Source organism: Mustela nigripes, chromosome 7 (assembly GCF_022355385.1).
Source record: "Mustela nigripes isolate SB6536 chromosome 7, MUSNIG.SB6536, whole genome shotgun sequence".
In the NCBI taxonomy this organism is placed as follows: domain Eukaryota; kingdom Metazoa; phylum Chordata; class Mammalia; order Carnivora; family Mustelidae; genus Mustela; species Mustela nigripes.
This window is the reverse complement of record NC_081563.1, coordinates 18,386,746-18,411,531: the sequence shown is the minus strand read 5'-3', so window position 1 is coordinate 18,411,531 and position 24,786 is coordinate 18,386,746.

Below are 24,786 nucleotides of genomic sequence, written 5' to 3'. Positions count from 1 at the left end.
CCTCTTCCATCCTACCCCCCAACTGTCCCCTCAGTAGTAACCATTCTCTTAAATTTTGCTTCTGTCATACCCTTGCTTTTCTACACACTTTATTACCCATACATTTGGGCCTAAACTTTAAGCTAGGTTTATTTGCTTTTGAATTTACATGTTGTCTTCTGACTTACTCTTTTGGTTCAATGTCATGTTCCTAAGATTGATTAATAATGTTGCGACTATAGTTAATGCATTTTCACTGTCGTGTAATATTCACTAGCAGGAATTTACCACAATTTATTTCACCACGTCCATCGGTGGTTTCTAAATTTTTCCTCTTACAAATGGGTTCTGCCACACTCATAGGTGTCTCCTGGGAAATGTGCACTGACATGGCCATTGAACTAGAGCTTTATGTGACTGAACGATCTTAAAACAACATAAGACTCAAAGCTTAACAGTTCACTTACAGAAATCATGTCATGTGTATCTAGGGAAGAGCATGTAGTATAAATTCTTCACCTTTGAGGCAAAGCACAACAAGAATGAGACACGAATTGCATGTCAGTTGAGATTTGATTTGGCTCTCCCATGAAATTGAAATGAATATTGGCTTAAATATCCATGTTGCTGTCCTGTAAAACATCCAGACAGGAGAGGCTTACAACTGGCATGGCAAGGTCTACAAAGTTGTCATGGATCTTGGCTTCTTCCAGCTTTCCAGCTTGCAACCCTAAGAGTGTGACCTTTGTCTTCATGATCCAAAAGGACTGCTCAACTTCTAGCCCTTATTTCTGCTTCTTAGTCAGGAAGAAGGAGAAAGAAAGGGGGTGGAGGGAAAGCACACATTTCATTCAAGGACTCTTCCCCAAATGGTACATGACATTTCTTAAGATTTTATTTATTTATTTGACAGAGAGAGTGAGAGAGAGCATGAGAGGAGAGAAGGTCAGAGGGAGAAACAGACTCCCCACGGAGCTGGGAGCCTGATGTGGGACTCCATCCCGGGACTCCAGGATCATGACCTGAGCCGACGGCAGTTGCTCAACCAATTGAGCCACCCAGGTGCCCTGCACATGACATTTCAGATGACATCTCATGAACCAGAAGGTAGACACATGGCTCAAACCTCATTTCAAGAGAGACTGTGAAGTGTAGTGTTTATTCTGGGCATCCCTGTCCTCAGCTAAAAATTCTATTACTAAAGAAGAATGGGAAAGGGACTTTGAAGACAATTAGCAGTCTCTGAGAAAATTACCACAGCTAAAGTGAGAGCAGAAAGGAACACAACCCTAAAAAGATTTATGTTGAAAAGTATAAAGAAAAAATAAACACTGATAATATCACCACCCAGTGGTTACCACCATTAATTTTTTTGAGATATAGTCTTCCACACTTTTCATCCATATATACAACCAGTGTATCCATAATTATACCTATATTTCTATAAATGTAGCCATACATTACTTTTAAAGGAACTATTTTAATTACTGCAGTAAGTCAAAGGGAAAGAGAACCAGGTTGTTTTTCTCCCTTTAAACTCTTAATAAGCTTCATGGGAAAACCAACATTGGAGTAACTACAGGAAAGAGGAGAGTGTGTTCTATAATTGCATGTTTATATTTCTCAGAGTTGCTAAATGCAAAACAACTTTAGCAGCATACCGTGTACTCTGGAATAAGGTTTTATAGGTGAATTTAAAAGAAAAATGATTAGCCATCCTAGAAAAGATACAGTCATGTCTTCAATAGGGAAAGTGACCAGAAAAATTCATGGACACAAGAAATCTGAGGAAATCCATCAGTAGAGTTTCCTAGACCACAGGTAGGGAGAACAAGTATCTATAATTATCACTCCTAAACATACTCTACCAGATGAGCACAAGAGAGGCTCTTTGGGGATCTTTTCTCTGTAAAAGAGTCTTCTAAATGGTGAACCAACATGACATATGACCGTGGTCAAGAAAAAGGACAATATATAATTGTCCTTAGGGCTGCAAATACACTCTACAATGTACTGGGACTATGTTCCTATCATCATGGAGACCATGGTACAGTAGAGGAGACAGAGAGGCGCCTGTAAAGATAAGTGGACTTTAGTGTATGCCAAAAACTGTACAAACCACTTTACATGCATTACTGAGTTTAACATTTAGGACAGTCTATTCTTATTCTTCTCCCCTTTGACACATGAAGTAAATTAAGCTATAGGCTAGGCAAGTTGGTTGAAGTCAACAAAGCTAGTGAGTAGTGGAGCTGAGATCCTACCCCCAGGTCTATCAGACATTAGAGCCCCTGCTCTAGACAACCCAAGTAGTTAATGTTATAACAAAAGTTCGTATAAGATTCTGAGGGAACACATAAAAAGCACCAGATACCTGCCAGGGGGAAACGTGTAAAGCAGCACAAAAATGAAAAAGCGTATAAAAAGTATAAATACGTCAGCAGTGTTGAAATAAAGATGAATTGTAAGCATTGATAAATAAATGGAGAAGACAAGATCTCCGCGTGGGAGCTTATTAAGGCTGGATTTTAGAAGCAGCCTTTTTAGTTTTGTGATTCACTACATAATTCCATCCTAATCATCTGATATCTTTACCCCTGTTTTAGTAGTTAGTCATATATTAATAACCTTGCTTTTTATCAAGGTATTTTTTCCTGCAAGTTGCCTCCATATATAGATTACTGGCCATAAAAAGCAAAATGCAACACATTGGATTCTTTGTTTTCTGGATCCCTAACAGAGGGACACACTAGCATCCAAGGCACCCAGTACATGTATGAGTTGAAATGATACCTACTTATTTAAAGTTGATTCAAAGTGATCTATATAGAAGATATGCAGAGAAGAGCCAACATATGGATAATGGGGGGGTGGTCCCTGAAGAATAAAAACAAAATATTAAAATAGAAGAAATACTTAAAATTAGAATCCAAGAGAAATGTCTAGAAATAAGAGAAGATTTCTATCTACATTTTGAAGGGAACATACAGAGATGAGATGGAGATTAGGCGGGGACCAGAGCCCATTGGTCCTTATAAGCCACTAAAAGAAATTTCAATTTTGTTCTAAGTGCAATAGGAATTTGGAGGACTTTAACCAGAGGCACCATTGATTATACAAAATGGAAGTAAAAATGTGCATGGCCCTGAAAAAAAAATGAAATATGAGAATTAAGCCATGGTATTACTTTACAACACAAGGCCTTTCTGCTTCCACATTAGCTGTGGCAATCTCTTACATTCCTTCATGCATGGGACCCCTCCCTTTTCTCCCCATTTATCATGATGAGGCAAACTTCATGCCAACCTTTTTGGCATAAAGAATTGGGAAACTAAGAATACCAAGCAGTTTAGGGATTAAGGGTGTGAAATGAGCACTAGAATTGTTGAGATAAGCCTAAAAAGCATTGCTAGGTAATAGGCACAGGAAGTGACCTGGTAATCAGAAACCTGTTGCTAAGGTAGAACAAGCTAAAATTACAGTGCAGGGCTGGAGAGGAGAGAGTATGAGGAGGAATATTCAGGAAACAAGAGCTAGGGACAAGGCCTAGAATTCTTTCTGTTCACCGTACCCTGGAATATCAGTGTTTATTCAAGAGAAGGTGGTAGAAAAGGAATCAGAGAAAGAAACAATCAGGAAGATTTTAAAAGAAAAATAAATGATGCCTTGCATACAAACCTATACTTTGGTGAGTGGAGAAGTATTAGGCCCTTCCCTGTCAAACTTTTGTCATTTTAATATCACTATTATCTTTTCTTTTTTTTTAAGATTTATTTATTCATTTCTTTGACAGGCAGAGATCACAAGTAGGCAGAGAGGCAGGCAGAGAGAGAGAGAGAGAGAAGCAGACCCTCCGCTGAGCAGAGAGCCCGATGCACGGTTCGATCCCAGGACTCTGGGATCATGACCTGATCCGAAGGCAGAGGCTTTAACCCACTGAGTCACCCAGGCGCCCCTCGCTATTATCTTTTTCTTGTATTCTCTGGATTCATAATTTTTCATTCTCTATCTCTCAGATTGTATGTAATTTCCTGTAAGATTGAAATTCTTATGTGGAGGGGCGCCTGGGTGGCTCAGTGGGTTAAAGCCTCTGCCTTTGGTTCAGGTCATGATCCCAGGGTCCTGGGATCCTTTGGTTCAGGTCATGATCCCAGGGTCCTGGGATCGAGCCCCACATCGGGTTCTCTGCTCAGCAGGGAGCTTGCTTCCCCCCCCCCCCCACCGCCTGCCTCTCTGCCTACTTGTGATCTCTGCCTGTCAAAAAACAAACAAATTAATTAATTAATCAAAATTCTCATATGGAGTGTTTTGTGCTTGGCAGCATGGAATATTAAACTATTCCGGGCCGACTTTCACTACAAATATATTAAAATGCTGTATAAAATCACACAAAAAATTTTAATTAGTCAAGATGGAGAGAAAGAAAGGAAGAAAGCATAAACAGAGAAGGAAACCCTTTGTCAAGAACAAAAAGTGGATTCAAAATCAGAGCAATAGACTTCAATTATCCTGTAGGAACCTAGTGAAGTGGGAAACTAGACTTTGATATGAGGGATTTGAGCTGGAAGGTGGGAATTAGACATCCATGAAGAGAAAAATACAATACAAAATATAAATACCCTGTATTTTGTAAAAATACAAATACCCTCAACTTGAAAAAGTTGGAACTAGGACTTTGCCAAGACGGTCTATTAAATTCATGACAAGGGAACTAAAAAAAGAAGCATCCCAATGGCCCACAGAAGTTGCAAAGAAGCTCTATGCCCAAAACTAGACGGATTGCATGTCCATCAGGGGAATAAAAACTCTAGACAATTCAAATGAGGGTATAAGTTTCATATTTTTAGTGCCTGTAGGTATAGAAGTCCTTAATTGTCTAGGACTCTCAGAATTTCCCAAGCCCTGACAAGAGAAAATATAAAACATCAAAGTAGAGTGACTCTCACAGTTCAAGGGACTAAGATGAGAAAAAAGAATATTTCATATCCTCCAAAACAAGTTCATAATATAATAAAGAGATGAAGAAATGAACCAGCGTGAGGTAGAGCTCACACACACAATATAAAGAATTTATGTGCTACGAACCAGGTATAACAGCAAATGAGAAAGAGAATTCTAGATATTTAAGTTAAAATGACAAAGGAGTTGACATCAAAAACATGACCCTTAAAGGAAAAATTGATAAATTGTACCTCATCAAAATTTAAAACTTCTGCCTTCCAACAGACCCCGTGAAATGATGAAGATAAGCTACAGACTCGGGAAAAATGTTGGCAAGCCACACATTCAACAAAGTACTTGTATCTAGACAATACAGGAACTCTCAAAAACTGAATAGTTAAAAAAAAATTCATTTAGGAAATGGACAAAAGATATCAAGAGACATTTCCCCTAGAAGATAGACAGCTGACAAGCACATGAAAAGGTGCTAGACATCATTAGCCACTGGGGAAATGCAACGCATTACAAGATACCACTGCACACCTATTAGAATGTTGGTGAGCTATGGAGAGACTGGTTCATTCATACAGTGCTAGGACATAGCCATTCTGCAATACAGTTGACTATTTCTTTTGAAACTAAACACACAATCATCATATAACTCAGCAACTGAACTCTTGAGCATTTATTTATTCCAGAGAAATGAAAAAAAGGTTTTTAAAGATTTTATTTATTTATTTGACAGACAGAGATCACAAGTAGGCAGATAGGCAGGCGGTGGAGTGGTGGGGGGAGCAGGCTCCCTGTTGAGCAGAGAGCCCGATGAGTGGCTCTATTCCAGGACCCTGGGATCATGACCTGAGCCGAAGGCAGAGGCTTTAACCCACTGAGCCACCCAGGTGCCCTGAAAAAAATTTTTATTTTAAAGATTCCATCCATTTATTTGAGAGACAACAAGCAAGGGGCGTAGAGGAAGAGGGAGAAGCAGACTCCCTGCTGAGCAAGGAGCCAAATGCAGGTCTCAATCCCAGGACCCTGGGATTATTACCTGAGCTGATGGCAGCTGCTCAACCACCCAGGTGCCCCAAGAAATGAAAAGTTACATTTACACAAAATCTGTACGTGAATAGTCATAACAGATCTATTCATGTAAGCATAAAACTGGAAACAACCCAGACGTCTTCAACTGGTGAAAGTTCAAACAACTATGGTATATTCCAGCTGTAGAATACTACTGAGCAATAAAAAGGAGTGAACTATTAATTATAAACACAACTTGGATAGATCTCAAGGAGTGAGACAAGCCCATCTCAAAGGTTATATACTGTATTATCCAATGTATATAACATGCTTGATATAACAAAAGATAAAAATGGAGAACAGATTTGTGCTTGCTAGAGGTCAAGAACAGGGTAGGAGAGTGAGGGAAGTGGGTGTGGTTCTAAGAGCAGCCCATGTCTTGTCACTTCTGTATCTTCATCGTGGTGGCCGTTCCTCAAAGCTATACATGTTAGAAGATTGCATAAAACTACACACGCACACGCACACACACAACACACAACTAAACACACACACACAAATGAGGAAAGATATCTAAGAAAGAAAAGAAGCTATGATAAAGAAAACCTAGGCAGATTTTTTAAATATGAACAAAACCTTTAGAAATGAAAAATATTGTCACTGGAGTAAAAAAAAAAATATTGTCACTGAAGTAAAAAGTTAAAAGACAAATTAAACAGCATATTAAACATAGCCAAGAAGAGAATTTGTTACCTGAAAAAATAAGATTTGAATAAATCACACAGGATGCCGGTCGGAGAGATCAAGAGATGGAAAATGCATGAGAGAATTCCAAGAGAGGACACGATGAGAAGATGCCATATCCCTCTAATAGAAACTCCTTGAAGGAGAAAATAGGGTAAGAGGCAATGTTCAGGGAAAATAGATGAAGATTTTCCATACTTAAAGAAAGTTGTAAACACTCATATTGAAGGACCAGGCATGAAAACCCACCAACCAACCAACGAAAACAGGCAAGTCATGGCAAAACTACAGAATACCAGAAATAACAAAAAAGTCTCAAAAGCAACCAGAGGAGAAGGACGTATGAACACAAAGAGCAGCAGTCAGACTGGCAGCAGATTTCTCCTCAGTAACAATAGAGTTTGAAAGATTAGATTTGTATCTTCAAAGAAATAATAATAATAATAATAATAAGAGAAAAAAAAGCTAACTAATAATTATACACACTAACATATCTTCTAAAATAAGGCTAAAATGAAGTCATTTTCAGGCAAAAAGAGAAAAAGTTTATTACTCACTGGCTATCACTGGAAGATCCGTGATAATTACTTTTTCCTGGAGTTCCAGAAGAAAGAAATCAAAAGTGAAGAAATGAGATGCAAAAAACAGTTGAGAGATAAATTGGCAAACATGTAGGTAAAATGGACACAAATATCAATTATAAAAAGAACATCAATAATATTGAAGACCGGAGGACAGAAATCAAATATTAAATTAAATAATTTAATTTAATAAGTATAGTAATTTATTAAGTAAATTAAATATGAGTGAAGAAGAACATGTCAAATGGGAGGTGGGAAATTAAATTTAAAGAATTTAAGGCCTTTGTGCTGTTTGGGAAGAGGATAGAACTCTTGGTTAACTGGGAATTTTATTAACAACTATACATGTTAAATATTAACAATAACCAAAAAGCCTCTAAAAATATAGATATATAATATACAACCCTCCAACTAATAGAGGGGAAAAGAGGTCTTAAAAAATCAAGACAAATAATGGGGCACCTAGTGGCTCAGTTAGATAAGGCTCCAACTCTTGGTTTCAGCTCAGGTCATGATCTCAGGGTCATAGGATCAAGCCCCACATTGGGCTCCGTGCTTGGAGCAGAGTAAGCTTGGGATTGTCTCTGCCTCTGCCCAACTCCCAAATCTCTCATTCACTCACTCTCTCTATATATATAGGAAAAATAAAATCTCTGAAAAAAAAAAATCAAGACAATACAGGACAGGAAAAGAGAAACAGAGAAAGGACAGAGTAAAGAGAAAATACAAAATAACTTGCTACAATTAATACCAAATATACCCATGATTAAAATAAAAGAAAAAGGATGATTTTCTGACTCCATTAAAAGTTAGATATTTTCAAATTGGATTTAAAAAACAACAAAGTCCTGCCATATGTCAATGAAGTCAAAAAGATTTTTTAAAAAAACAGGAAAATATACATTTTTAAAAATATATGTGCTGCCAAAGTGAGCACATGGAAAATACACATTTTTTTAAGAGCTGGTATGCCAACACTGTCATTAAATAGAGTAAACATTAAAGCAAAAAGTATTATTAGTGATAAAGAAAATCATTATTTAATAATGAAAGGAGTAATAATTCTGTATTGTTTGATGTTGTTTTTTCATTGTATTGAACAATGCCTGGCACATAGTAGGTGCTCAGTAAATGAATGGTTGAATAAATTAAGTCATGAGGAAATTATAGACCTAACATCAGAGCCTTAAAATATATACAGAACAGGAGCATCTGGGTGGCCCAGTTGGTTAAGCATCTGACTCTAGATTTTGACTCAGGTCATGATCTCAGGGTCATGAGATCAAGTGCCACAAAGAACCCTATGCTCAACAGGAAATCTGTCTCTACCTCTCCCTTTGCCCCTCCCCACAGCATGCACACACTCTCTCTCCATAAATAAATAAATAAATAAATCTGGAAAAAAAAAAAAAGAATCTGACAAGATTCTAAGGAAGATTGATAAACCCATAATAACATTTGTTAGATTTTTAACATTTCTCACACATGACATAATGAGATCAAACAGACAAATCTAGTTCAAGATACAGATGATTTGTGTAACTGACTTAACAAATTCCATCCAAGAGACATATTGAGGACTCTATACCCAACAATTATAGAATACATAACTTTTCAAGAACACATGAAATTATAGAAGAAACATTTAGAAATATTAACTATGGGCCAGATGATAAAGGAAGTCTTACAAAATACTACAGAATTTATATATAGATCATGTTTTCTGAGCACAATCTGATAAAATTAGAAATAAATAACAAAAATAATTTTTAGGGACACCTGGGTGTCTCAGATGGTTAAACCTCTACCTTCAGCTCAGGTCATGATCTCAGGGTCTTGGGCTCCTTGCTCCCTGGGGAACCTGCTTCTCCCTCTCCCTTTGCCCCCTCCCTGCCTGTGCGCTCTCTCTCCTACAAAGACATAAAAAAACTTTTAAATATTTTTTAAGATTTGGAGATTTTAAAACACATTTTTATTAATTAAGTCTTCTAAGAAGAAATAATTATGCATATGAAATACACAGAAAATGAACGGCAGTGAAAACATTGTATATCAAACCCATAGCACAAACAGCACAAAAGGAAAATGTATTGCCAGACATGTATATATTTTAGAAAGAAGAATGAAAATTAATGAGTTACATTTCTAAGTCCAGATGTTACAAAATGAATAATGGAGTATGAAAGAAAGTGGAAGGAAGGAAAGAATAGAATCACAGCAGACATTCATGAGGTGAAAAACAAACACTGAAGACTCCAAGAAGGTAACAATTTATTTACTTTGAGACACTTTCCCCTACATTTTAACATTTCTTAAATATTTTACAATTGATGATATCTAAGATTCAATTAAATATGGTAGGCAAAGTTCTGGTAAGGTTAACTAGTGAAAAAAGAGAAGGCACAAATAAACACTATTAGAAATGATATGAAGATATAACTATGATTACAATAAAAACTGCTTTGGCCCAATTAGTGCTGTTAAATTTGAAAACAAATGACATGGGCTTTTAAGATAAATTATTAAATTTAACTCGAGAAGAAATAGACAATGTTACTAGACTTACGATCATAAAAGAATTGGAATCATAAATAAGTCTACCACAAAAAAAAAAAAACATGAGGCTCATAATATTTTACAGGCAAGTTCATTTCCAGGAAATGAACTCAAAAGTTGAAATTTCATTTTAAGAGGCTAATATATCTCTGATTCCAAAACCAGACAATGACTGTAAAAGGAAGAAAAAATAGGCCAATCTTGATTATGAACATAAATATAAAAATATCCTATACAAAATAATAACAAGCCAAATCCAGAAATACAGTTTTATTTTAAAATAATGACCAATTGGGTTTATCACACAAATATAATGATGAACTATCCTAAGAGAAAACCCATTGCTTCATTTCAACACATTAATACATTAAAAAAGAAAACCACATAATCACCTCAGAGGATCCTGGAAAAGCATTCAGTAAAATTCAACATCTGCTCATGATAAAAATAACAATAACAACAACAAAAATGACAAACCTCTTTTTTTTAAGATTTTATTTATTTATTTTATAGAGAGAGAGCTTCTTGAGCACAAGGAGGGGGAACTGCAGGCAGAGGGAGAGGGAAAAGCAGACTCCCAGTTCGAGGAAGGAGCCCAATGTGGGGCTCCATCCCAGGACTCCCGGACCATGACCTGAACTGAAGGCAGACACCCAAGAGACTGAACCACCCAGGTGCCCCAAAACCTACAAAACTCTTAATTAGAAATAAAAGGACACTTCCTAGCCTCAAAAGGAATATTGAGCAAAACCAACTGAAAATAGAGTCAATAGTGAAATGTTAGAAGCATTGTTACATTCAGGGAAAAAAGACAAGAATGACCATCATCCTCACCTCTGTTTAACATTGTCATGGAGATCCTGTGCAAGAAACAAATAAAATGTGTAAGAATTAGAATCATAGAAACAAAACACCCATAACCTATTAATCATAGTCATTCCAAATTCTCATTCTGATCATCTCAGCATCTCTGCCGTATCCGAAATTGGTTGTGATGCTCACTCTGTCTCTCCAAACTGTTTTCTTTGTCTTTCAGTATGCCTTGTAATTTTTAAAAAAGATTTTATTTATTTGTCAGAGGGGGTGTTGGAGCACAAGCTGGAAGAGAGGCAGGCTCCCCACTAAGCAGGGAGCCCCATGCCAGCTCCATCCCGGGACCCTGGGATCATGACCTGAGCCGAAGGCAGACACTTAACTGACTGAGCCACCCAGATGTCTTTGTCATCGTCCGTACTTAGTTGTACTTTCATCGATGAAACAGTAAAAATTATTAATAAATTTTATTAAATCTCATCTCTGAAGTACATGTCTTTTTAATATTAATACTCTGTGTAATGAAATGGAAAATACACATAAAACACTTCTGCCCACGAAAGTATGATGGTTCTCTCAAGGAATAGTTTTGTTTTGTTTTTTTTTCGCTCTACGAGCCGAACTGGCTGCTTTTTTCATAGAACACCCTTTCTACTTGAAAGAAAAACTACAAAACTATGGTTATTCAGACTTGGGATTTTGGCAGGCGTTTTCCCATAAATGAACAAAGTGAGCCTGTCACTTCAAGGAAAGCAACTGACTGCATCGGTTGCCAGTGATAAATTTTGAGCTTTCAAGCAAAGTTAGAATTTTGGAAAATTTGTGTCCACTACCATGACCTTGATGGTTTCCCAATTTCAAAAAACCTTATGATTAAATAGGTGGTGAGATACATAAATGTGGGGGTTTTTTGGTGCTGTATAATAAAATCTATTGACGGTCGGTTGTAAGGCGTGTATAACTCAGTGAACCAATGTCTCCCCAATGCCCAGGAAAGATCAATGGGTGTTAGTGTAACAAAGCGTGAGAAACACATTGATACAATTTCACATCCCCCATTTGCAGCTAACCTTTAAGAAACTATTACCTGTAGACTTCTGATTTAGTATCTTTGATGAGGAATATCCAAAATTATCTAAGAAGGTTATTAAAATTCTCCTCCCTTTTCCAGCTACATAACTGTGGGAGACCTGTGGCCTTCATATACTTTAACCAAGACACCATATTGCAACAGATTGAATGCAGAAGCAGATAAAAAGGTCCAGCTGACTTCTATTAAGCCAAAATTAAGATTTGCAAAAATGCAAAAACAAAGACATTATTATTGTTATTTTTATATGAGCTAGTAAATAAACATTTAAAAAAATTTCTCAGTTTTAATTTCAAATGCCATAAACATCAATAGATATAATCCATACAGACAAAAGCTATTTGGGGTCCTTAATAATTTTAACAGTTTAAAGGATCCTGAGAGCAAAACCGCCACCCTAAAGAAAAAAGAAAGAAAAAAAAAAAAGCTCCTTTATGTTCCCCAAGAGATACACACAAGTCTATTTATACAGCAGTGTTCGTGATTTCAAAAAAATAAATTACTTAGTAATTATCAGTCAGGGAATGGATAAATACATTTTGATATAGTCATATAATAAAACACCTCTTTGAAGTCAAAATAAATGAGCTAGATTTTATGTGTTAATGTGGATGATTTTGGAGCATGTTGAGAGAAATAACATGTTGCTAAATGAGGGGCACAGAATGATACCACTTATCTACATTTGAAAAACAGGAATATTGTCGCTTATGGGTACATGCGTATTTAGTGAGAATATAAAACCCCATGGAAACACAGGAAGATACATACCAACCTCAAGATGCTAATGGGATCTGGGGCCAGGGAGAGCACGGGGAGGTTCAAATGTACACACACAGATTATTTAGCAGGAGATGGGGCGTAACTATGGCACAAAGTTAATGTTTACTATTTGGGGCCATAGGTATGGTTCTCTATATTTTTATCCACTTGAAATATCACAATATAAAAATATACTCGTTTTTAAATGCCTCTGTGCATTTGCTCTCAGTTAGGAAAAATCCAACTGGCTGGTTCCCAGTGGAATACATTTTCTCCATCCAGGGCTGGACGGCCAGCTGTCCTGCTCTCTGCCGGCTGCTTCTTGACCCTCCTAGATGACTTGGGATATTTGAAGGGTAATGTCTTTTCTGTCTGCAAAGCTCTTGATCCCGAGTTCTCAGTCATGGCTGCAAAGGAAATTCTCCCTCAGATTTCTTACAGAGCTCCTGCAGCTGTCAGGCAGGGCAGGAAGCCAGCATACCCAGAGACAACTTGAGCAGGCATCAGCATAGCTCCCACTTGGGGCAGAAGTCCCAACACAAAGTATCCTGTTCCTGTTCCTTTTCCTTCTGAAGCCAGAGAGCGAGCCTTTGATTCATGGGGCGATGATATCATGTAGCCTGCTGGGTGTAGCTGGGCTCTGGGCGAGCATGTGGGAGACACCTAATTCCCCTAGCATTCCCTGGAGCCTCAGGAGCCCCACTGGATCATTCTGTGGTAGAGCTGAGATGATATTTTTACCTTTAAATTTATACATCCACTCGGCTTCCCAGAATTTTTATTAGGAGTATCCTCAGCAGCAATTTCCAGACTTCACAGCCTCCGATAAGGAGGAAAGAGCTTGATATTCTGGTTTTGTTTCTGTTTGAAGAGTGGATCCCCAGAGGAATTGCATGTGTCCCAGATTCAACACAGCTGTTAATTAGAGCTGAGAACACTTGGTTGACCCCTGTGTGGCTAATTGCTAGAATTGAGAAGCGTCTCCAAGGGCCTCATATGATAACAACGGAAAATTGTACTGAGCATCACCTAACGCTTCTGGAACCAGTTCAGGACGGGAAGCAATAGGCTCCCTGCCGTTCCTGGCGCGAGAGAGGCAACTATGTGCTGAAGGAGCGGTATTAAGGATTCTCTTCAGTGATTAAAACACCCACATTTCACTTTGGATGTGTGACTTGAGGCAGTGTGCGCGGAAGGGCTTATCAGAGAGCCCGGGATTGTGCGGAATGGCGTATGTGGCCTACTTTGGAGGGCTTGGACTTCTGCCCCTGACGTCTCACCTCCGGGGCCAGCACTGAGGCTCAGGGTGTGACCCAAGTTCTGACAGGAGGTGAGCAGCTTCTGAGGTGCTGCCTGAGCCAACTGTTCTGTTTCCCCAACTTAGAGGGACAACCAAGTGTCGCTCTTACAATGAGAAACACGTGTAGAAACCACCTAGTTCCCCTCTTGATGCAGAAGGGTAGCCTCCCCCTGCCCACCAAGAAAAGGCGATTGTCAGAGAGCTGGTCAGAGGGAGGAGGAAGGGGAGGCAACCAGGGGAGAGGAGGTGGTGGGGAGGGCAGAAGGGCAACCCTAGGAGAGGCAAGGGAGAGAGGTGGCTCTTCCTCCTTCCTCCCCAGGTCCTGGGACAGAATAAAATTCAGCAGAACCGACTGTGAATGTTTTGTCCTCCTCAGCCAAGAGGCTTAGAGCATACCCCAGATAGTGTAATGGCCTGGCCAACTCTACTCCCTTGGCCTGGCCTGAGGAAGGTCACCTGGAGCCAGCAGTGTAAGCAGAGACCCATGATCCCTTTTCCAGAAGAGATCAAAACCGTGGGTCCAATTCAAGGAAGTGACAGCAACAGAACACAACCCAGAGCCTGCCACCCAGGGCCAGGGAGAGGAAAGATCCAAAGGGAGCTGGAAGAAAAGGGATCGGTTGCATTTTCTTCTAGACCTGATTCGCAGTTTGGGGCACCCCTTGACCCAAGGACAGCTGGGAACCCCACCGATCTTGAATCTCTAAATGGACCTTTCAAATCTTCCTCCTCCTAACAGACACCTCTACTAGTAAGTGGAAGGTTCCCTGTGAGGACAACAGCTGAGGAAACAGGGGACAGCAAATATGGCTGCCGTCTATAGGTGACACACTGGAGAAGAAAGCCTAATACACAGGAAATCACAACGTTCAACAAAGACCATCGGATGTTAAGCACAATGGGGCAGTGCCAGGCTGAGTCTGTAGGTACTAGAAGGGACAGCAGTGAGGGTTGGGGTCATCTGAGAGAATTCACAGAGGAGGCTGGACTGGGGGTAAGTGAGGCACTTGAGGGTAAACACGGAAGCAGAGTGCCTTGCTAGATGAATCGACAAGGCTGATCTCACTTGATTGGAAGGTCCATGTTAGAGAATGGTGAGAAATCCACCATTATTGCCCCACAGTTACATTGAACTTTATATTTTGAGACTTTTCAAATGAATTTTCATAATCACTTCTCACAAGGCTTTTAAGGTAGAATTTTTACTTTTTAGAATCGGAAAATATCTTAGATTTTTACATAGCCCAGGCTCCACACGTTCATTACATTTGAGGAAATATTTCCCAAAGAGGTCAAGTGACTAACTCGAGGTTGCACAGTTAAGTAGCTCCAGGACTGTAATTCAGGTCTCATTCTTCTACTGAAATGGACTTACCAAAAAGGGTATAAATGTAATTTTGTGTTTATTCATATGCATTTACTTCCTACAATAAAGACCAATACTTAAAAAACAATAATTGTATATGTTTTTTTACAGGAAAAGAAATATGTGATCACCTCAGAAAATTTAAGAAAATACAAGCAAGCCAAAAGATTAAAATCATCCATAAATACAGCATCCATTTTATCGGCTTTGAAAATCATTAAAAGTTGGGCGCTTGGGTGGCTCAGTTGGTTAAGCGACTGCCTTCGGCTCTGGTCATGATCCTGGAGTCCCGGGATCAAGTCCCACATTGGGCTCCCAGCTCTGCAGGAAGTCTGTTTCTCCCTCTGACCTACTCCCCTCTCATGTTCTCCTCACTCTCTCTCAAATAAATAAATAAAATCTTAAAAAAATGAAACCCATTAAAAGTATGTATGATTTTCACTTGATCCTTACACATAGGTAGCATTATTTTAGGTATAAATGGCTCTGGTCCCCTTTAAGGAGAAGCACATTAAATAGGATAATGTGCCAAATCTCAAGGGCATGACATTTAGAGGCCAAAGGTCTGGGTTCAAGACCTGGTCATTACCAGCAGTGTGGTCTTCCATAAGCCAGTCAACTTTCCTGCACTTTGCATTCTCACTTACAAAATGATGGGGTTTCAGTGATCCCTTTCTTAGCTTGCTAAAATGTCTTTTCTGGGACTTCAAACTCAGGCATTGTAAGCTTAGAACAGTTAATTAAAACAAAACAAAACAGTTTCTGATGTTTTTAAAGGAATGTAACAGCATGTTAAAATAGGCCTCTTCCTTTCTCAGGGCTTTGGCTGGGGCTCCAAAGCGGAGAACAATGGGTTTATGCCCCCCTCCCGCGTGCTCACACACACACACACACACACACACACTCACACACATTGTAAGCGAGATACAAGACTGTCTGGGCACGACTTGTAGAGACGGACCTCGAGCTTGTTCTGCCTCAGTTAGACCTTCACACACACCCAGGCTTTGCAGAGAAGGCTAAGAGAAGGGACCTAGAGAGGCTGCCTTCTCATTAGGCTGCCTTCTCATTCCACTGGGGGAGAAAAAAATCTTTAATGAAGGGCTGGCTGGTGGCACCTCGGGCAGCCGAGCAAAGCCAATGGGTCCCAGAGGGAATAAGCTGCACTTAAAGAAACAATAGAAAAGTTTATGCCATTAGGACATGAAGAAGAGAGCTGGACTCATTATCTTACCTCTTCAACGAGACCCTTCTAGATGATTCCAACATTACAACACACCGTGTGGGGTGTTCTGCTGGGATCCAGATGATGGGGGGGAATTTCAAGAATCTAGCTGAGGTGGGTATCATCCAAGCAAGGCTATGGTAGGCTATCCCCGGGGAGGAGGGGTCTCTCAACAACTCTCCCAAGGCATCCCACTACGGAAATACCCATGTGATGACCACTGCAAGGGCCACTGAACACCTTGCCCCTTCTTCTCTAATTCCCTCTCTCTCCTGGACCTGGCTAGTGCGAGAGGAGGTGAAACAAAGAGAATAGAAATGTCCGTGAACCCTGGTTGCAAGACTGGCGGTGGCCCACACGAGGGGGAGGGAGAACTCTAATTTGGATGAGAAACTGAAGTTTTGAAATGACATTGCACAGAACTTTTCAATACTTGAAAGGAAGCAGACAATCATGGGTAGGGAAGAAAGACTGGAGAGAGCAATTTAAAGGGCCAGTCATAAGGTCAACCAAAGTTGCTTTCTGCTTGAATCCTCCCAGCTCCTGCTGGTTTCACACACCAGTTACAGAAGGGTAATTTCGGGGAGTTGCGGGAGGGTTGTAAAGGGGAGTGATACTGGAGGCCAGATCCCGATCAAGAGGCTGTTGTCTGGAAATTATGTAACAAGGTGTGCCTGGATGGTTCAGCCAGTGAAGCATCTGCCTTCAGCTCAGGTCAGGGTCCTGGGATCGAGCCCTGCTTTGGGCACCCTGCTCAGCAGGGAGCCTGTCTCTCCTTCTCTATCAGCTCCCCCCACTCCCTGCTTGTGCTCTCTCTCTTTCTCAAATAAAAAAATAAAAAAATAAAACCTTAAAAAAAAAAGAAATTAGCAATAATCTGGCAGGAATTAATGACTGCTTAGGCGTGTTAGACAAGTAAAGTGGGTGACTCATGTAAGCTTCTAAAGTTTCTAGCCTGAGAGACTGGAAGATGGTGACTTGATGGATAGCAACGCCACTTCTACAGCTAAATATGTGTTCTAGAGAGATCTCACACTTAGGTCAATGATGCCACATTTTTGGAACCCTTTCTTTTGAGTCTCCGGAGCCAGTGGCTTCTGAGCCAACTTATGAGTCATACAAAAAAAGTCATTACTTTTCATTGATCCATTTTTCATTTAATCCACCATTTAACAAACTTGTGTTAAGTATCTCCTATATGCTATGCACCGTGCTAGTCACGGCAGGGAAAAATGAGGGGGCACCAGGCTCCGTCCTCGGGTCGTCCCTTGCCCATATGTTCCGCCTACTCTGGTTACCAGGTTAACCCCGGTTTTTGTGGTCTTATCCCCATTTTACCTACCTTCTGCCATTGCTTTTATATAGAAAGGAGCCCAGTCTGGTTTAAATTGGGTATTACCATCTTAGGTAGATGAATTTATTTCCATTTGTCCATTTTCCATTTTGTTTTATGTCCTACAGAATTCAGGCCGTTATGACAACATGGCCCAGAAATTTGATCTCTGTCCAAATTTGCACTTTCTAAATGTAAGTAGACACTCAAAATGAGTCTAAAAATCACTGGCACAAAATGTACCCAAATAGGCCCACACAATTGTTCTCTTTCTCTCTCTCTGTCACACACACACACACACACACACACACACACACACACACACTCATAGTGTTCAGACTCAGTTCAACGTGATAAAAATATGTTTCTAGTACTTGGAATATCAAAGTTTGGTGTTAAGTCCTCCATGGGATATAAAAATTAAAAACAGAGTTCATTCTTTTCAGGATCCCACCACTTAGTAAGAGAAATAGATGCATTTAAAGATAGACATAGACATACGTGATACATGGTAAAGTGTGAAGTGATATAATAAAAGAATAAACAATAAATTATAATAAATGAACAAGGGAGAAAGAATCTACGATAACCTCTTGGATTCAGGTTGCTTGACTTTTGGACCTTGCGTACAAAGATCGGAGTTCATGGTACTCTTCAGTTTATTGCACAAACATTCCTGAGCACCCACTATGTGGCAGGAACCTTTTTGGGTGTTGAGAATAAGCACCTCTTATTCAAGGTGGGGATACGGTCAACAAGGAATCAGAAATCTGATTGTGGTAGCAACGGGAAGAATTAAAGCAAGATGGTGGAAAAACAAGTTATTCAGTGACTCTTACCTGGAGAATCAGAAACAGCCTTATGAGGATGGAACATTTAAGAAGGAGCCATCTTGAGAAGGAAGATCAGAAGGACAAGCATCTCAGACAAAGGGAATAGCTATTGCAAAATCCCCTAGCAAGGATGAATTTTATGTGATGCAGAGAGGAAAAGAAGGCAGGTTGTGCCCAGAATCCTGTGAACCAGATGGGGAGACTGGAATGAGATGAGACTGAAGAGGTGGGCACTGGACAGGTAAGTGAGGCTAGGTTTTAAAACCAGGTAAGGTTTAGCTGATCCTTAAATGTGCATGTGTGTACGTGTGTACGCACGTGTGCACGTGTGTGCGCGCGCGCAAACACACACACACACACACACACACACGAGGTTCCGAAACTGTTTCAAGCATTGGCAGAACTGCTGGAATCTATGACTGCGTTGTAGGAAATAACACTTCTTTGGATCACATTTAAAAACTCATTATTTTCTACTCACATCTAATTCTTAATTTGACTACAAAAGTTTAAGAAACAGAAGAATATTTGCAAACCCTACATGAACTCTACGCATTATCAATGGTTATCACTGAACAGCATATAGAAAAAGCCATGTGTGCCTAAAGAACAATTTGAAAAAAAAAATCCCATGACAGTGGGCTGGGTGAGTGGAAGAATTCCAATTATGGGGATGGAGAATGGCGATTTTTGCTACGTTTCTCATTCGGCTAGAGAAGATTAGGCCATATTCTCAGCACTGGTTTTGGATAAGGCCCCTCTCTTATATTATTTTTCCAATCCCTGCTCTGTAGGTATCCTTTCTATTATGTTTGGAATATGTCCTCTGATGGGTAGGTACCTTTGATAAATGGGTGGGTTGTTTTCCACAAATGTGATTTTAATTAGTGGACATGAAATCGTTCTATGATCTGTCTTATTTATTTACTCAAGACTATTTTTAAAGGTCTATCCATATTGCTCTATATATCTCTAATTCATCATTTCCAATTGCTGCAGAGTATTTTATGATAAAGATTCTTCATACTTTACTTACCCATCCCCCTAGAGATGGAAACTAGGCTGCTGCACACTCTCTCCATATAATGAACATCTTCCTAAAGATGCCCTTATAGGCTGTGGTGAGCTCCTCTGGGGGATTACAGGGTCATAACAATGACTCTCACTCAAATTCTCTTGATAAAGCTGGATTGCTCTGCCGAATGAATGCAGTAGTCCACACGCTTATTATATGTTCATAAATGATTTATACAGAATAGACTAAGTTTCAAAGATATAGTACAAGATCCAAGTCTTCCAGTTCAGTTCTAAGGCTTTCTCCATGGAGAAAATGCCTTTCTGAGGAAGCCTACCTTACCCACTTCTATGTGCACAAGCTCAGATGCAAAGTTTAGCCGAATATCTGCTTGAGGCGTATAATTATCCTTCCCGGCCCTCAGTCAATGATTATTTGTTGAAGGGCACCTAAGAGAAGACATTGCTTTTTTTTCTTCATGAGGTCAAGGTTTTATTTCCTTTCATCATCAGGTCATCTGTACCAAGCAGGTAAGGACTAAGGATGAGATCCTCCCTTTCCTTAAAGGATCTTACAATCTAATTTCCTATCATTACCATAATCCACATTACTACAGGTAGCAGCGATATTTTTCAAAATATCCCTGTGGTTCTGTTTTCTTACATCTGCATTTCATGGTCTCATAATCCCTTGAAATTGATCATTTTACCGAGCCCCTTGTTCTCCATTTCTGGACATTACAAACTTCCTCAAACTTCAGGTCCCAAATAACCAAGTCATACCAGAAGACAGTCACAAGCTTCTGACTAGTGCCCAGCATGGAGCACAGCAATTCTGTTGGGAGTTCAATACTTCATGAGCAAATATGGCAGAACCATAAACTAGATCCATTTTAGCTGTGGTCGGTTATGCCCTTGGGTTTGAAATAATTAATTTCCTAGACATGTGGTTCCCAGATGAAATTCATGCTGTGATTTGATTTTTTAAATGCAAAAAAAAAAAAAAACTCCAGCAGAAATTCATCACCAACATGTTAAGGAATTTGATGACTAAAAATAATCTCCCCATAGAGTGTATGGATGTGGCGTGCAGACTTGGAAGAAAACACACCACTGAGTCTGTATAAGAGGGAATGACAGGAGCTCTGAACTGGGGACCCAGCTTTTGACTTGACTGGTATCAAAGGCTGTCTCATATGTCAAAAAAAAAAAGAGAGAGAGAGAGAGAGGATTTTAATCAATTAAATAAGAAATCATTTTAAATGCCTACCGATGGACACCAGCCTTCAAATCATATTCATTCCCTAAAAGACAAATTATAAGTTGGGAAGAATATAGCATGAGATCCTCTTTTTTTTTTTTTTTAAGATTTTTTATTTATTTATTTGACAGATCACAGGTAGGCAGGGAGAGGAAGGGAAGCAGGCTCCTTGTTGAGCAGAGAGCCCGATGCAGGTGCTCGATTCCAGGACCCTAAGATCATGACCTGAGCTGAAGGCAGAGGCTTTAACCTAGGCACCCCTAGCACGAGATCCTCTTAATATCTCCCTTTTGGGGCACCTGGGTGGCTCAGTGGGTTAGGCCTCTGCCTTCGGCTCAGGTCATGATCTCAGGGTCCTGGGATCGAGCACCACATCAGGCTCTCTGCTTGGCGGGGAGCCTGTTTTCCTTCCTCTCTCTCTGCCTCTCTCTCTGCCTACTTTGATCTCTCTCCTTCTGTCAAATAAATAAATAAAATCTTTTTAAAAAATTCATTAATTTAAAAAAATCTCCCTTTTGATTCTGAGAAGGAATCTGTACTTGCTACATGTTTATTCTGTACACATTTTGGTGGCTCTCAATCTTTCCCCTCAGAAAATGGTTCTCCTAGATCCTGGGGTAAGAAATCATGCAGTTGCTTCAAAAGGAGAATGTGGAAGCTGAGGCTGGCAGGTGAAATGGTTGAGAACACTGACAGATTTACACGGAGCCTCTAAGCCGAAGGCCCTTCTTTAGGTTCTAGAGGTCTAGAACCAAATTTAGTCTGCAACCTTGAGGCAGAGACGTAGAAGGCACTAGCCCGGGGAGGGAGGCATGCCACTATCTGGGGAAGAACATCCTGTGCAGAGAAGATCTTTTGCAGGTTGGAAGCAGCAGCTCCTGGTTTTGAGCAAGTGTCTTCCTGGGCCTAGCTGATGCTGGTAATGGCAGCAGCTTTCTTGCCAGGCTGGTTCTGCAGTATGGTTCTGAGAGTTGTTCCAGAAGTTCAGCCTATAGCCTGTTCTTCCAGCCTTTCCAATGCTTATATGAGCTAATAACTCCCTTTCCGCCTAAAGTAGTTACTATGGATTTTATAGTTGATACCAAGCACTTGACCCAATTTTAGTTGATTATAGTATCAGTCTTAGGGTTTTCCTTTGTACTAATTAGTGTGTTATGCCTCTTTATCTGATTTGTCAGCTTTAAATGAAATCTTTTGACCCCTTAGCTATGAAAGATTAGGAAATCTGTATATTTTACCCTCCTTGATTTTTATTGCACAACCTCCTACTAGCTGCAAAGATCCCAAGTTTTGGGGAGCTGACTTTCCTATGTAATTCCTACAAACAGTCATACTCCTAAATACTTGGTGCCCAGTATCTAATTACGCCCAGACATAATGTTTTTATGCTTGCCCTATAAGAACAAAGAGTAATGCGGGAGGAGAGGGCACCCTTTCGTTGAAACTCAAACCTACTCTGCATTCAGCTGATTACCTAGATTCTGGTGTGTCTCTCCATGGGATGATGAGAAGATGAGGATTAGTCACCTTTTCTCTTCTTGAGGACCCCTGGCTTATAGTTTCTGCCAACAAAATTGGATCCTTAAGCCATATTGCATGATGTAGAGGAATTCATTCTGAGCCCTGTTTCACCATGAGTGGTAACCACAAAGCGACTCACCTTGTATTGCAGTGAGGAATTACAGTAATTCCTCAGGATATTAAAAAAAAAATTAAAGAAGAGTCTATAACCGCTACATCATGAATAAAAATAATCAATAAAGCAATAATTGCTGTAAGCAAAATCAAAAGACAAATGACAAACTGGGAAAAATATTTGCACAGCATATCACAAAGGTTTATTTCCTCAGTATAAAGAGGACCTATAAATCAATAAGACCAACACCCAAAAGGAAAATGGGCCAATGATATGGATACACAGTTGTTTTTTTTTTTTTTTAAGATTTTATTTATTTATTTGACAGAGAGAGATCACAAGTAGGCAGAGAGGCAGGCAGAGAGAGAGAGAGAGGAGGAAGCAGGCTCCCCACTGAGCAGAGAGCCTGATGTGGGACTCGATCCCAGGACCCCAAGATCATGACCCGAGCCGAAGGCAGTGGCTTAACCCACTGAGCCACCCAGGCGCCTCCCATGGATACACAGTTTATAAAAAGGGAGGTACAAAGGAAACACTAAGACAAACACCTTTTAAACATCTGAAATGCAAAGATTTAATTTCAAAGTATACTAAAACTCCATTTTTCACCTCTTAGTATGGCAAAGACCAAAATGTACACAAGTCCCTGGTGTTGACAAGGGTCTGGAGAAATGGGCATGCTTACTGATGGGAATATAAATCCGTACATCTAGGAAGGCCAATTTGGTGATATCTGTTCAAATGATAAGTGCACATATTCTTTTAGACAGTACTGCAATCTTAGGGATTTATTCTACTGATACACTTATATATATACAAACTGAGCTATGTGTGATTGCAGTATTGTTTATGAAAGCAAAATATTTTTAATCATCTGAAAACAAGAAGGAGAATAAGGAACTTAATCATTAACAGAATGGCCAAGTCGCTTCTACCCTAAAACTTAACATATATGAATGAAGGCTATTTTCTATGGTTGACAGTCCAACCCAAGTAAGAAAGGAGATCCGGTAGAGAGATTGCATACTGCAGAGCTGGCAGAACCCAGAATGCTCAAACACAAGTGGATTCCCGAAGTGCAAAACCAGTAGTACCTCGCTTAGAACCAGACTTGGTACAGGCCGTATGCTGAAGGTTTTTTTGGACTCCATTTAAGACTACAGAGGGGTAAGGGAGCAGACAAAGAAGAAGGTTGTAGAGCCACCATCTTAGCATGGTGCTGCAAGTTTGAGGAAGAGCTGTCAGTAATAAGCTGCCCTCCCATTGCTAAGTTTTTCCTCTGAAGAGGAGGAAAGGCTAAGCCAGCTCATACAAGCACACATACCAACCCTGCTTAGATTCTTGGGACACAAGGAGAGATTCAGCACTCTGCTTTGGTCCCTTCCCCACAAGTATTTCAGCACATAGGTAGTCTAAGCAGTAGGGTCTCCAAGAGACATCATTCATATTGCATTTTGTGGGAACGGCACCCCCAGAAAAGAACACAATGTGGAGATCGTCCTTCGGAGATGTATAATGTGTTGGCCCTGCTGGAAAAAGTGCCCTTACTTCAGGTAGGAAATAATCAAAAGAGATACAGCACAAATCTTTACAAAAATACAACAAAAAAGGATGAAATCAATAGGGAAAATTATTGGCAGATAAAGAACTATAGCAGAAAGGTCTTGCCACAAAGACAATGAAAATTATGACCAAAAAAATTTCCATTATCTCTAGGGACTAAAGAAAAACTAACTTCTAAAATAATAATAATAATAACTTGTATATAACAAGCACTTAAAGCAGAGATACAGGGGGTCAAGGAGAAAATGACAAGACAATTGAAGTTATTTTATGTTATTATGATTTTTATTTGTGTATTTGACAGTGAGAGAGAGAGAGAGATCCAGCAAGAGAGGGAACACAAGCATGGGGGGTGGGAGAGGGAGAAGCAGGCTTCCTGCTGAGCAGGGACCCTCATGTGGGGTTCCACCCCAGTACCCTGGACCATGACTGGAGCTGAAGGCAAGGTGCCCTGACAACTCAAGTTTAAACATGAGTTAGTGGGGTGCCTGGCTGGCTCAGTCAGTAGAGCATGCTACTCTTGATCCCAGGGTCATGAATTCAAGTCCCACACTGGGCATGGAGCCTTCATGGAAAAGACAGACAATCCAATAGAAAATGGGTAAAGACTTGAATGGTTATTTCACAAAAAATAAGCACATGAAAATATTCTTTTTTTTTTTTTTTAAAGATTTTATTTATTTTATTTGACAGAGAGAGAGATCACAAGTAGGCAGAGAGGCAGGCAGAGACAGAGGGGGAAGCAGGCTCCCTGCTGAGCAGAGGGCCC